The sequence below is a fragment of the Hyla sarda genome, chromosome 10 (assembly GCF_029499605.1).
Source record: "Hyla sarda isolate aHylSar1 chromosome 10, aHylSar1.hap1, whole genome shotgun sequence".
NCBI lineage: Eukaryota > Metazoa > Chordata > Amphibia > Anura > Hylidae > Hyla > Hyla sarda.
In genome coordinates, this window is record NC_079198.1 from 40473753 (window position 1) to 40486472 (window position 12720).

Here is a 12720-nt window from a genome sequence, read left to right on the forward strand (position 1 = left end):
CCCAAGTTTCAGTACTGGGCCCGCTGCTGTTTAATTTATTTATTAATGATATAGAGGATGGTATTAACAGCTCTGTTTCTATCTTTGCAGATGACACCAAGCTTTGTAGCACAGTACAGTCTATAGAGGATGTGCATAAGTTACAAGATGACTTGGATAGACTAAGTGTCTGGGCATCCACTTGGCAAATGAGGTTCAATGTGGATAAATGTAAAGTTATGCATCTGGGTACTAATAACCTGCATGCATCGTATGTCTTAGGGGGGATTAAACTGTCAGAGTCACTGGTAGAGAAGTATCTGGGTGTACTTGTAGATCACAGACTACAGAATAGCATGCAATGTCAGGCTGCTGCTTCCAAAGCCGGCAGGATATTGTCATGTATAAAAAGAGGCATGGACTCAAGGGACAGGGACATAATACTCCCCCTTTATAAAGCATTGGTACGGCCTCACCTGGAATATGCTGTTCAGTTTTGGGCACCTGTCCATAAAAGGGACACTGCGGAGTTGGAAAGGGTGCAGAGACGCGCGACTAAACTAATATGGGGCATGGAACATCTTAGCTATGAGGAGCGATTAAAGGAGTTACAATTGTTTAGTCTTGAGAAGAGACGTTTAAGGGGGGATATGATAAACTTATATAAGTATATTAATGGCCCATACAAAAAATATGGAGAAAAACTGTTCCAGGTTAAACCCCCCCAAAGGACGAGGGGACACTCCCTCCGTCTGGAGAAGAAAAAGTTTAGTCTCAAGGGGCGACACGCCTTCTTTACCGTGAGGACTGTGAATTTATGGAACGGTCTACCTCAGGAACTGGTCACAGTAGGAACAATTAACAGCTTTAAAACAGGATTAGATACATTTATGGAACAAAATAACATTAATGCTTATGAAGAAATATAAAATCCCATCCCTTCCCCAATATCGCGCCACACCCCTACCCCTTAATTCCCTGGTTGAACTTGATGGACATATGTCTTTTTTCGACCGTACTAACTATGTAACTATGTAACTATGTGTACTGTAAAGAAAAAAAAAAAAGAAAAAACGAATATTCGTAATTACGAATATATAGCGCTATATTCGCGAAATTCGCGAATTCGCGAATATGCGATATTCGCGAATAATATTCGAATTGCGAATATTCGCGAGCAACACTACCCGAGATACCTGAGGGGTCCACTCATAGATATGTCCCTTTCACCCCAATACAATAAATAACCTTATGTGAACTTCCTGACCCTGAAAAACAGCCAATGCCTTTCTATAGAAGAATTAAAGGACAAGTCTCACAGTAAAAAAATGTTCAGCTTTTAGTGCAGAAGGTAAAGTTATATAGGTTTGTAAATCACTTCCAGTATCAATGCTGCTTAGAAACAAGCTTTTTCTGCATTCTTCTATCTGACAGGAAATTCAGCTGTTCCAGGTTTTCATGACTTTCGATCCCCTATTCAGGCTGTTATCAGCAGCATCCCGGGGCCGCGACGTGACAATTACCCAGAAAACCCTGTGCTGCAGAGAGCTCCCTGTGCTCGGCCTTAGCCCCTCCCATCTGATGAATATTTACACTGTCCTCCCTCTGTTCTGCAGTGATTGGCTGAGCAGCACTGCCTATATGCCGGCTGATTCAGATCATAGCAGCCCCAGCAAACAGGCTGATTCTCTCCCCTCTCCTTGCTAATGTTTTTACACTGATAACGGAGGAGAGGGGGGAGGGGAGGGAGCTGCCAGCGTAGAGCTGTCACACTGAGCACTGGGGAGAGAGGAGTGCAGGGCAGAGAAGGGGGGAGGTGATTGTGCCACTGTAAAGCTGTTTCACTGAGAGGAGGAGTGGGAGGGAGTGATTTTACTGTGTTAAACTGCAGCTTCAACTCCAGGGTCCCTCTCTCTGAGCACTGAGATTAGTTTGTTTCCTCGTGGCCACCCTGCTGTATAGGGCTATGATTGGAGCTCAGTGTTATGTGGGAGTGAGCTAGCAGAGCTGTGGGAGTGACTAACATAAGTTAGGGGTGGTAACAAGCTCTCTGCTCAGGCAGCTGAGAGCAGAAAATGTGAGCAGTGCATGCAGGGAAATGTAGTCTTTGAGATCACAGGCATAGCCACCATAACCGGGAAGTAACTGGAATTTATGAGCTGAATAGCTGGTGAATGGGTGCTGGAAAAAATATCACAAACATGTCAGAGAGGTGGTAGGTGAATATACTATGGAATGGCTATGTATTTTTTTTTCTTTGCTGCATGGATATCTTCTTTAAGCAAATCCAGCAAACCTACTCATCAGTATGGAAAGATCTACACCATCTGGTCAGTATCAAGGCTTGAGATTCCTTCTGGCCCATCATTTCTACAAGTCTGAACAGCACTGCTGTGGTGGATCAATGCGCATACTCCTCCGGAACTGAATTTGGCCGTCAACTGCTAGCCTGGGCCAGAGACCGCCTAGCTGCAAGTTCTACCAATGTCTCTGACGCCTCACAGGAACCTGCGGAATCAGCTGAAAAAATTTTCTCCAGGCTACACAGCTTGTTCCAGGATCAAGGTTATGACCTAGAAACCAAATTTCACAAGATACTCTTCATCAACACCTTTGTAAATGGCCTGTCAGAAGCTACTAAGAAAAGACTTATAGACACTAGGCCAGAATTTGTGGAACTTGAACCTAAGCAACTTTTACTCATTGTAAAGGCTATCGAGAAACAAGCTGAAGCATCTCCTATGAAGAAACCCTCCAAAGTAGCAATCTGTCAAGATGCACCCATGATGTATAGTGGACGGGCCACATATCTCCTGCACCATATCCTGTTCAGAATTATGTCCCGCAGAGGCCTTCTGTCAGAAACATCACCTGCTATAGATGTGGAAAAATTGGACACATCCAGAGAAATTGCAGAACCAGAATGCGTCAGGACAACGATTCTATGCATCCAGCTGCACAAATACCCAGGATGACACAGGATCATTACAATGCTGACCAACGTCCATCTGGACCTATGCCTAGATAACCCCCCCCCCCCGACTCCGGGAAGGCTCCACACACACCACCAGACAGCAGAATGACTTCTCAGTATCCATCAAATCGTTTCCCTCCCAACAACTATCAAGAGTCGAGACCTGAGAGCAGTCCACATTCCTCCAACTACTCTAACTTCAAAGAATTGCCTTTTCCTCCACAATATGACAGTGGCAAGCCTGTGCCCACTTTAATCTCCCAAGTGCCCACTCACACAGACTATACTACATCTGGACCAGCTTCCTTTGTACAACTTACTGTCAGTGGAAAAACTCTCCCTTTCTTAGTGGACACAGGTGCAGCCAGATCAGTTATATGCTCTAAGGACCTGCCATGCACTTCACTCATCTCCTTTGACCGCCTTACTTGTGTGGGTGTGGAGTGCACACCTGTTTCCTATAACCTCACACTCCCTATCCCCATTGGAACACAGCAAGACATACTTTCCCGTCTGCCCATATCGGACACCTGCCCTTTAAATCTATTGGGCGCAGACTTACTTCAGAAGCCACCATAAGATATGACGATGATGGCATGCATCTCCAATTATCTCAACCTCTCACACCTGAAGAACTTTGCATTCTGCAATCCTCTCCACCCATGATTATGGAGATCCAAACAAGTACTATACCCGACAAATTCGACAAATACCTTCGACAAATTCCTAACCATGTCTGGTCTAAAGGCCCTGATGATATAGGACTTGTCAGGATTCGGCAGGCTGGAGGTGGATCTTCTGTGTCAGAGAGTGATTGGCGTGGACCGTGCCGGCGGACCTGTTCTAAGTTGCTACTGGTATTCACCAGAGCCCGCCGCAAAGCGGGATGGTGTTGCAGCGGCGGTAGCAACCAGGTCGTATCCACCGGCAACGGCTCAACCTCTCTGACTGCTTAGATAGGCACGGTACAAGGGATAAGGCAAGAGCAAGGTCGGACGTAGCAGAAGGTAAGGGCAGGCAGCAAGGATTGTAGTCAGGGGCAACGGTAAGAGGTCTGGAACACTGGCTTGGGACACACAAGGAACGCTTTCACTGGCACAATGGCAACAAGATCCGGCAAGGAAGGGAAGGGGAAGTGAGGTTATGTAGGGAAGTGCACAGGTGAACACACTAATTAGAACCAGGCGCCAATCAGTGGCGCACCGGCCCTTTAAATCGCAGAGAGCCGGCACGCGCGCGCCCTAGGGAGCGGGGCCGCGCGCGCCGGGACAGAACAGAAGGGGAACGAGTCTGGTAAGCGGGCCGGGATGCGAACTGCGAGCGGGCGCGTCCCGCATCGCGAACCGCATCCCGGCTAGGGACATTATCGCAGCGCTCCTGGTCAGCGGGTCTGACCGGGGCGCTGCGAACAGGAGAACGCTGCGAGCGCTCCGGGGAGGAGCGTGGACCCGGAGCGCTCGGCGTAACAGTACCCCTCCCTTGGGTCTCCCCCTCTTTTTTGAACCTGAAAATTTGTGAATTAGGTCTTTGTCGAGAATGTTATTCTCGGGTTCCCATGACCTCTCCTCAGGACTGCAATTCTCCCAATCTACAAGAATTTTTTTTTTACCTCTGACCGTCTTAGACGCGAGAATTTATTTAACCGAGAAGACATCTGAGGACCCGGAGACAGGAGTAGGAGCAACAACATTGGGAGAGAAGCGGTTAAGGATAAGCGGTTTAAGGAGAGAGACATGAAAAGCGTTGGGAATACGAAGAGAAGGGGGAAGAAGGAGTTTGTAGGAGACAGGATTGATTTGGCACTTGATTTTAAAGGGTCCAAGATAACATGGTCTCAGTTTATAACTGGGGACACGGAAGCGGATATACTTGGCGGGGAGCCACACTTTGTCGGCATGCTTCTTCATCCGGGATGAGGCCTGTATGAGGGATTTTTGAGTCTCTTTCCAGATGGTGGAGAAGTCCCGGGTAACCTCATCAACAGCAGGCAAACCAGAAGGCGTGGGAGTGGAGAGGGGGGGGGGGAAGAGGATGACGGCCGTACAACACAAAGAACGGGGATTTAGTGGAGGACTCAGAGACTTTGAAATTGTGCAAGAATTCGGCCCAGGGTAGAAGATCGGCCCAATCATCCTGGCGGGAGGAAACAAAATGTCGCAAATAGTCACCAAGAACCTGGTTAACTCTCTCCACTTGCCCATTGGATTGGGGATGATAGGAAGACGAGAAATTTAATTTGATTTTAAGCTGATTACAGAGGGCCCTCCAGAATTTCGACACAAATTGAACGCCTCTATCCGAGACGATATGCGTGGGAAGCCCGTGAAGGCGAAAAATGTGCACAAAAAATTGTTTCACCAACTGTGGCGCAGAAGGAAGACCTGGAAGTGGAATAAAATGTGCCATCTTGGAGAAACGATCAACGACCACCCAAATGACTGTGTTGCCATGGGATAAAGGCAGGTCTGTTATAAAGTCCATAGCAATCTGAGACCATGGTAGCTCAGGAACAGGCAGAGGATGAAGGAGGCCGTCAGGCTTCTGACGAGGAGTCTTGTCCTGGGCACAGACTGTACAAGCCCGAACAAAATCAGCAACATCTGCTTCCAGGGTAGGCCACCAATAAAAATCGAGAGATGAGCTGGATGGACTTTTTGACGCCAGCATGGCCGGCGAGGTGTGAGGAGTGTCCCCACCTGAGGATCCTGAGGCGCTGGTGTGGAGGGACGAAGGTCTTTCCAGGAGGAGTTTGTCTGATGGAAGCTGGGGAAGCGGAGATCAGACACTCAGGAGGAATAATGTGTTGCAGGGAGGCTTCCATTTCAGAGGCATCCGAGGAACGAGAGAGGGCGTCAGCCCTGATGTTCTTGTCAGCAGGGCGAAAATTAATCTCAAAGTTAAAACGGGCAAAAAACAACGACCACCTAGCCTGGCGTGGGTTCAGCCGTTGGGCAGACTGAAGATAAGAGGGATTCTTGTGATCTGTGTATATGATAATTGGGTATTTGGACCCCTCAAGCAGGTGCCTCCATTCCTCGAGGGCTAGTTTTATGGCCAGCAGTTCTTGATCACCAATGGAGTAATTTTTCTCCGCCGGAGAGAAGATCCTAGAAAAGAAACCACAAGTAACGTTATGTCCAGAAGAGTTTTTTTGTAGGAGTACAGCTCCGGCTCCCACCGAGGAGGCGTCTACCTCCAGTGAGAAGGGTTTAGATGGATCAGGTCTGGAGAGTACGGGAGCAGAAGAAAAGGCAGTTTTGAGACGGTTGAGACAATTTGAGACGAAATTGGATGGCATACTCGCCTACTGAAGAATTACCCTGGACCAGGTTCAGCAGGGCAGTCTCGGCAGAAGAAGCTCGGGCTGGTTCCTCGAAGACACTTCGAATCTCCGCGAAGAAAGACTGTACGGAGGCAGTGACAGGATCATTGCGGTCCCAGAGCGGTGTGGCCCATGACAGGGCCTTCCCAGACAGGAGACTAACCACGAAAGCCACCTTTGACCGTTCAGTTGGAAATTGGTCCGATATCATCTCCAAATGCAGGGAACATTGCGAGAGAAAACCAGGCAAAGTCTAGAGTCCCCATCGAACTTGTTCGGCAATGATAAACGGAGGTTGAATGCGGCCACTCGCTGCGGAGGAGGTGCCGGAGCTGGCGAAGGAGATGGTTACTGAAGCTGTGGTAGAAGCTGCTGTAGCATAACAGTCAGTTGAGACAGCTGATGGCCTTGTTGCGACTGCTGGGCGACCACCGTGGTAAGGTCAGCGACAACTGGCAGCGGGACCTCAGCGGGATCCATGGCCGGATCTACTGTCAGGATTCGGCAGGCTGGAGGTGGATCCTCTGTGTCAGAGAGGGATTGGCGTGGACCGTGTCGGCGGACCGGTTCTAAGTTGCTACTGGTATTCACCAGAGCCCGCCGCAAAGCGGGATGGTCTTGCAGCGGCGGTAGCAACCAGGTCGTATCCACCGGCAACGGCTCAACCTCTCTGACTGCTGAGATAGGCGCGGTACAAGGGATAAGGCAAGAGCAAGGTCGGACGTAGCAGAAGGTCAGGGCAGGCAGCAAGGATCGTAGTCAGGGGCAACGGTAAGAGGTCTGGAACACTGGCTTGGGACACACAAGGAACGCTTTCACTGGCACAATGGCAACAAGATCCGGCAAGGAAGGGAAGGGGAAGTGAGGTTATGTAGGGAAGTGCACAGGTGAACACACTAATTAGAACCAGGCGCCAATCAGTGGCGCACCGGCCCTTTAAATCGCAGAGAGGCGGCACGCGTGCGCCCTAGGGAGCGGGGCCGCGCGCGCCGGGACAGAACAGAAGGGGAACGAGTCTGGTAAGCGGGCCGGGATGCGAACGGCATGCGGGCGCGTCCCGCATCGCGAATCGCATCCCGGCTAGGGACATTATCGCAGCGCTCCCGGTCAGCGGGTCTGACCGGGGCGCTGCGAACAGGAGAATGCTGCGAGCGCTCCGGGGAGGAGCGGGGACCCGGAACGCTCGGCGTAACAGGACTCTTACCTGTCCCACCTGTTAAAGTCTTTTTGAAACCTGGAGCAAAGATACCGAGGTTACCCCAATACCCTCTCAAAGCCAAACAAGAAGCTTCTCTATCTGAACAAATTGCATCTCTTCTGAAGAATGGAGCCTTAAAGGAGAACTCCGGTATGGGTGGGAAAAAACAACTTATCCCCTATCCTAAGCATAGGGGATAAGTGTTAGATCGCGGGGGGACCGACAGCTGGGGCCCCCTGCGATCTCCCGTACGGGGACCCGGCTCACTCCTGCTCAATGCAGGAGCCGAGCGTTTTCGACCACAGCCGAAGCTGCGGCCGACACGCCCCCTCCATACACTTCTATGGCAGGGCTGGTGTGCTGCCTTCGGCAATCTCCGGCCCTGCCATAGAAGTGAATAGAGGGGGCGTGTCGGCCACAGCTTTGGCTGTGGTCGAAAACGCTCGGCTCCTGCATTGAGCAGGAGCGAGCCGGGTCCCCGTACAGGAGATCGCAGGGGGCCCCAGCTGTCAGACCCCGTGATCTAACCCTTATCCCCTATGCTCAGGATAGGGGATAAGTTTTTGTTTTTTTCCCATACCGGAGTTCTCCTTTAATCAAATGTGTCTCCCCTGCAAACACTTCTCTGTTTCCTGTGAAGAAAAAGACCCCTAAAGGGCAACCTGAGAAGTTCCGGCTGGTACATGACCTCCGTGCTGTTTCTGAGTGTTGCTGTGTAAGAGGGGGCGTGAAAGAGGAGTTTCAAAAACTGTGATTATCTGTTGTGCGGAGTGAATCTGTGGAGTGGGTGCGACTGCCTATAGCCCACATTCATATTTTGGGTAAGTTTTTCTCTTTTGCACATAGTGGGATAACTGTTAGAGTTTAAACACCCTTTTTCATTTATTTTTATTTTTTTCTCTGTTCCACCTCTAGGGGGAGGAGGAGTAGATTGGGCACAGGTGTATAAATCTTAGCTTGGGACTCTTATTGAGAGATTGCTCTTTCTGAGTGTTGCTGTGTAAGAGGGGGCATGAAAGAGGAGTTTCAAAAACTGTGATTATCTGTTGTGCGGAGTGAATCTGTGGAGTGGCTGCCTATAGCCCACATTCATATTTTGGGTACGTTTTTCTCTTTTGCACATAGTGGGATAACTGTTAGAGTTTAAACACCCTTTTTCATTTTTTTTTTTCTCTGTTCCACCTCTAGGGGGAGGAGGAGTAGATTGGGCACAGGTGTATAAATCTTAGCTTGGGACTCTTATTGAGAGCTTGCTCTTTCTGAGTGTTGCTGTATAAGAGGGGGCGTGAAAGAGGAGTTTCAAAAACTGGAGTTTGAAAGCAGGAGGTTGAGATCGCTGTGAGTTTTAATTTTTGAACCCACAAGGTCTACAAAAAATTTTAAGTGTAATTTTGACTGTCTGTTTTGTCCTATACATTTGTGAAATCCCCATAACTAGATGGCCTCCATGTTGGAAAATGCAGTCCAATGTACATCCTGTTCAATGTATGCAATCCTTGAACAACAGTTTGAGGGTGCATATTGTTGTGCGAGATGTGTGCTAGTTGTCCGTTTGGAAGCCCAGATCCTGCATCTAGAGGGGCGACTGGCAACAATGAGAAGCATTAACAACATGGAGAGGAGTCTCCTGCTCACTGAGCAGGCACTCTCGGGAATAGAGGTGGGGGAGGACAGTGGGACGGAGTTGCAGGACAGTCAGGCAGTTAGCTGGGTTACAGTTAGAAAGAGGGGTAGGGGAAAAAGTGTCAGGGAGGCTAGTCCTGAACTGGCACACCCCAACAAGTTTGCCCGCTTGGCAGATGAGGGGGATGCCATTACAGAGCTAGCAGAACTGCAGCAGGATACCGCCTCTGACCGCCAGGGGGGTGTCTGCTCCAGTAAGGAGGGAGGGAGGAGTACAGGGCAGGCCAGACAGGTACTAGTGGTGGGGGACTCAATTATTAGGGGGACAGACAGGGCAATCTGTCACAAAGACCGGGATTGCCGAACAGTGTGTTGTCTGCCTGGCGCACGAGTTCGGCACATCGCGGATCGGGTTGACAGGTTGTTGGGCGGGGCTGGAGAGAACCCAGCAGTCATGGTACATATTGGCACCAATGAAAAAGTAAGAGGTAGGTGGAGTGTCCTTAAAAATGATTTCAGGGACTTAGGCCGCAAGCTTAAGGCAAGGACCTCCAAGGTAGTCTTTTCTGAAATACTACCAGTACCACGAGCCGCACCAGAGAGGCAGCGGGAGATCAGGGAGGTAAACAAGTGGCTCAGAAGCTGGTGTAGGAAGGAAGGGTTTGGGTTCATGGAGAACTGGGCTGACTTCGCTGTCGGTTACCGGCTCTACCGTAGGGACGGGCTGCACCTCAATGGGGAGGGTGCAGCTTTGCTTGGGGAGAAGATGGCTAGAGGGGTGGAGGAGTGTTTAAACTAGGGACTTGGGGGGAGGGAACCTACAGCAAAGAGGGGGAAGATAGTTTAGATAGAGAGGTGGGAATTATAAATGTACCTGGGGTGGAGTGGAGGGAGGGGTTAGAATAGTTAATAGGAATAGGCTTCATAGGAAAATAAAACTTACACCCTTGAATCCCATTAACCCCAATAACATAAAGGATGGAAATGTAAAGTGTATGTTCACAAATGCCAGAAGCCTAGCAAATAAAATGGGGGAGCTTGAGGCCTTGATACTGGAGGAACATATTCATATAGTTGGGGTCACTGAGACATGGCTGGACTCCTCGCATGACTGGGCTGTCAATCTGCAGGGGTTTACATTGTTTCGCAAGGATAGAATGAACAGAAAAGGTGGTGGAGTCTGTCTGTATGTAAGAAGTGGTATGAAAGTCAGTGTGAACGATGCCATAGTGTGTGATGATTCTGAGGATGTGGAATCATTGTGGGTAGAATTACAAAAGGAGGGAAATACTGAAAAAATAGTATTTGGTGTAATCTACAGACCCCCTAATATCACTGAAGAGATAGAAGGTCGGCTTCATAAACAAATAGAGAGGGCCGCCCGGGCAGGTACAGTGGTAATAATGGGAGATTTTAACTATCCAGATATAGATTGGGGTCCGGGGTTGGCTAAAACTACAAAGGGGCGACAATTCCTAAATTTATTGCAGGATAATTTTATGGGCCAGTTTGTGGAGGACCCAACAAGAAGTGATGCCTTGTTGGATCTGATCATTTCCAACAACGCAGAGCTGGTTGGTAATGTAACTGTGCGGGAAAACCTTGGTAATAGCGACCACAATATAGTTACTTTTGACTTAAAATGTAGAAAACAAAGACAGGCGGGGAAGGCAAAAACATATAACTTTAAAAAGGCAAATTTCCCTGGGCTGAGGGCTGCACTACAGGACATAGACTGGGGGGAGGTGTTGTCAAATACTGATACAGAAGGTAAATGGGACATCTTTAAATCAACTCTAAATAACTATACAGCTAAATATATACCAAAGGGGAACAAATATAAACGATTAAAACTAAATCCTACATGGCTGACACATGATGTTAAAAGAGCAATAAACAACAAAAAAATTGCCTTCAAAAAATACAAATCTGATGGGTCAGCTATAACATTTAAACAGTACAAGGAGCTTAATAAAATCTGTAAAAATTTTATAAAAACAGCAAAAATTCAAAATGAGAGACAGGTGGCCAAAGAAAGCAAAACTAATCCTAAATATTTTTTTAGATATATAAATGCAAAAAAACCAAGGACAGAGCATGTAGGACCCCTTAATAATGATAATGGGGAGGTTGTCACAGGCGATCAAGAGAAGGCGGAGCTACTGAATGGGTTCTTTAGTTCTGTATACACTATGGAAGAAGGAGCTGACATTGGCCAGGTCAGTGCTGGTAACACATCATGTAATGTACTGAACTGGCTTAATGTAGAGATGGTACAAGGTAAGTTAAGTGATATAAATGTAAGCAAATCCCCAGGACCGGATGGACTACACCCAAGAGTTCTTAGAGAGGTAAGTTCAGTAATATCTGTACCCCTGTTCATGATATTTAGAGATTCTCTGGTGTCTGGTATTGTGCCAAGGGACTGGCGCAAGGCGAATGTGGTGCCAATCTTCAAAAAGGGCTCTAGGTCTTCCCCAGGAAACTATAGACCGGTAAGTTTAACGTGCATTGTGGGTAAATTGTTTGAAGGACTTATAAGGGATTACATACAGGAATACATAGGGGATAATTGTATTATAAGTGATAGCCAGCATGGGTTTACTAAGGATAGAAGTTGTCAAACCAATCTAATTTGCTTTTATGAAGAGGTGAGTAGAAGCCTTGACAGGGGAATGGCTGTGGATATAGTGTTTCTGGATTTTGCTAAAGCATTTGATACTGTCCCTCATAGACGTCTGACAGGTAAGTTAAGGTCTTTGGGTTTGGAAATTTTAGTTTGTAACTGGATTGAACACTGGCTCATGGATCGTACCCAGAGAGTGGTGGTCAATGATTCATACTCTGATTGGTCCCCGGTTATTAGTGGTGTACCCCAAGGTTCAGTACTGGGACCGCTGTTTAATTTATTTATCAATGATATAGAGGATGGTATTAACAGCTCTGTTTCTATCTTTGCAGATGACACCAAGCTTTGTAGCACAGTACAGTCTATAGAGGATGTGCATAAGTTACAAGATGACTTGGATAGACTAAGTGTCTGGGCATCCACTTGGCAAATGAGGTTCAATGTGGATAAATGTAAAGTTATGCATCTGGGTACTAATAACCTGCAAGCATTGTATGTCTTAGGGGGGATTAAACTGGCAGAGTCACTGGTAGAGAAGGATCTGGGTGTACTTGTAGATCACAGACTACAGAATAGCATGCAATGTCAGGCTGCTGCTTCCAAAGCCGGCAGGATATTGTCATGTATCAAAAGAGGCATGGACTCAAGGGACAGGGACATAATACTCCCCCTTTATAAATCATTTGTACGGCCTTACCTGGAATATGCTGTTCAGTTTTGGGCACCTGTCCATAAAAGGGACACTGCGGAGTTGGAAGGGGTGCAGAGACGCGCGACTAAACTAATATGGGGCATGGAAGATCTTAGCTATGAGGAACGATTAAAGGAGTTACAATTGTTTAGTCTTGAGAAGAGAAGTTTAAGGGGGATATGATAAATTTATATAAGTATATTAATGGCCCATACAAAAAATATGGAGAAAAACTGTTCCAGGTTAAACCCCCCCAAAGGACAAGGGGGCACTCCCTCCGTCTGGAGAAGAAAAAGTTTAGTCT